The following is a 3,353-nucleotide window of genomic DNA, read 5'->3' as shown; positions in this document are numbered from 1 at the left end:
AAGAAATTCAACCTGCCAAAGACTATGATGGTGCACTTCTACACAGCCATCATTGAGTCCATCCTCACCTCCTCCATCACCATCTGGTACGCCGCTGCTACAGCCAAGGATAAGGGCAGGCTGCAGCGTGTCATTCGGTCTGCTGAGAAGGTGATTGGCTGCAGTCTACTGTCGCTCCAGGAACTGTACACCTCCAGGACCCTGAAGCGGGCAGGGAAGATTCTGGCTGATCCCTCCCACCCCGGTCACAGACTCTTTGAGACCCTCCCCTCTGGCAGGAGGCTGCGGTCCATCTGGACCAAAACCTCACGCCACAAGAACAGTTTTTTCCCATCTGCCACCAGCCTTGTTAACAAAGCCCAGAAACCACCCTGACACTCTCCCTTTTTTTGCTGACAGGACACCTGTAACCTGCAACTCTATGTGTTACATTAACGCTCAGCATGGACTCCTGCTTTACTTGCACTGCCATACTTGCACAATGATCACCTGCACTGTTGTATTGCTCTTGCATCTTATACTGCTCTATACTATACTTACTCTCACTCACTTAAAACTGTGCACATATATTTATATTATATTGTAGATATGTTTATACTGTTTAATTTGTATTGTATTGCACCGACTACGCCAAAACAAATTCCTTGTATGTCCAAAAACATACTTGGCAATAAAGCTTTTCTGATTCTGATTCTGATTCTGATTCTGAAGACATTTTGCAGTTTTGTAAAAGAACGCAGTAATGAATGGAAGCAGCTATAATCAGTCAGTGTAGTAGTCGTGACGGTTAGCTGCACTAAAGTAGTGTAGTCAAAATCTTACTCCAAGGACACTGGCTGGCAAGCAACACACAAACTGTATAGGTCTATTCATTGTATGTTTTTTACAACATGACTGTCCTTCTAAAGTCACTTCAGCTAATGCTACACATAATGGAAATAAGAAAGGAAGTCAAATACTGATGCTAGTTGCTGCAGTAACCATACATGGTTGGTAAACATACAGAATAAAAGTTCAAAGAGTACAATTTCAGTTTAATATAATAACATAATCAAAACATATTTTGTGCTCTTAATGGTAAAACAACATTAAAACAGACAATTTCTTGCATGGCAAACTTTATGCTCACAAACTACTGTGAACTGCCTCTGTGATCGGGCCGCTAACTCCACTGGAGTTCTTTGTTCTCACCATGACATGAACTTTGTTGTGTCCTAATCCCCTCACAAGAATTTCCAAATTTTTTTCACATACAGGAGAATATTGGGTCTAAAGTAGTGCTCACTCAATCCTTTTATATGTTGCCAATAAGTGCCCACTAATCTCTTCAATAGATATAGTCCCTCTGGTGGTGTAGCAGGCTAAGTCTGCATCAGAAAGGGCATCCAGCATGAAAACTCCAGGTCTATGTGCATGTTGATACAACTTGCTGTGGCAATCCCTGAATCAGGGAACAGCCAAAAAGGACTAATCTATTCAATAGATCACTGTTAGAAATATATTTTTTTGTCAAGAAAACAACAATTTTCCTGTTACAAAAGAGGCATAGCTGCAAAGGCTTTTATTGTGTAAAGTTTATTTCAAAATTACTTTTCTGACTGAAAAAAAAAAAAACAGTGGAAAGGCAGATTTAGTTTTATTTGTTCTGTGTGTTTAAGATCTTTACATTTTCTGTCAAATATATTTGTCTTTTAACATCACATTATTTAACAGTAATATCAGTTAATTTCAAGTGTCTACAGTAGGAAGACACAGAAAATACTTCAAATACATGTTTTAAATTATTTTTTGACAGTTTACAAAAATGCTATGTAAAAGGAAACATTTATAGGGCACAATATATCTCAAAATAATTTGGCATGAGACTTATTTTATAGAACAGGAACACATTCAGTCAGTTTGAACTCATACCCTTTTCTTTAAATGGAGATCATATTTATAGTTTAAATATAGAAACAGCCTGACTCAGCTCCTAAGCTTTGTTCCCAACAAGGTGATTTAAGTTACAGAAACAGATTTCCTCTTGTTGTTGCATATATTTTTTCAACAGGTTGGGGTTACGGTGTCATTTCTAAGAGAGAGATAATGCAACATACACACAGTTATCAATCCGTAGATGGAGGCAATATTTCATACTTAAATTTCTGTTGATTTCATCTAAATAATCTTATAAATTTGTAAACACTCTTAACTCAAAAATAAAAAAAATAATAATTTGTTCTGTTTTTTACTGAATTTTTGTCCTCTTTATGTGAAGCCAAGTCTCCACAACATGATGGCACAAACAGATTCACATTACTGCGACACGAGTAACACGAATTTACCAGTCCTACACAAGTGTTACAGTCACACACCCTGTTCATTCAGTCTGTTCCACTTTACATCATTGTTTATTTAAGGAGAAAACAATGAATATTCTCTGACAATGTAAAGGCAATGATAAAAATAGCACATAAATCACTCCTAACCCTGAGGTTTAAAGATGATTGTGCGAAAGCAGTGCCCTTTTCAACCCCCACACCCACAAACACACATACTACGTTGAGCTCCTGTAAGATTAAAGACTGATCATGTATCTGATGGTGCCACAGCAAGTTTTTGTACTGCCATTCGTCTGTTCCAAGGGACTAATCCCCAGCAAATCCTTTATTTTCCTCACTACATGCAGCTCACACACACACACACACACACGCACACACACACACACACACACTGGTGCTAGCCTTAGCTGTGGCACAGAAAGTACCCTAAATGAGAGAAATAAGAACAAAGACTCAAAACTGCTGTGTTACGACTCGGGATTGACGACATCACAGTGAAACAATTTTCGTTTAATCCACAGACAGTAATCAAAACAGAACCATGTATAACAGATGGGAATGACGCATTTTCCCATAAGGCCGCGATCTTGGTGTCTGTATGGGACCTGCTCAAGTATTAGGATCACAGCAGTGGAGGCCAGAGTTTTGGACAGGTCATAAAGCAGTGGGAGTGCAGCGGACAGCTGGGACACCAGTAATTAGACAAATGCATGTCTGTGTGGGAACGGAGTGCCGGTGTGGTAAAAAACATACTTTTAGGAGGTAATAAAGCTGAATTCTCTAATTGTTTAAATGTGCTAAATTTAAAACATACGTCAAATGCAAAGATTAAAATCTAATGTTTACTTAAACACCTCTTTCCCGAGATAAAGCAATGTTAAATTAAAGTAGAAAAACAACTCACATGATCATTTTAAGGCTGTAAAAAGGAATGAAAATATTTTTTTAGGTGAGCACAGAAAGCTTTTTTGAGTAAAAAGGTAATAACGAAGTTACAAAATCTTCCTAAGGTTGAATTGCATGACGGGAAAC

The sequence above is a fragment of the Girardinichthys multiradiatus genome, chromosome 6 (assembly GCF_021462225.1).
Source record: "Girardinichthys multiradiatus isolate DD_20200921_A chromosome 6, DD_fGirMul_XY1, whole genome shotgun sequence".
NCBI lineage: Eukaryota > Metazoa > Chordata > Actinopteri > Cyprinodontiformes > Goodeidae > Girardinichthys > Girardinichthys multiradiatus.
The sequence above is the reverse complement of the archived record's forward strand: the minus strand, read 5'-3'. Positions refer to the sequence as shown.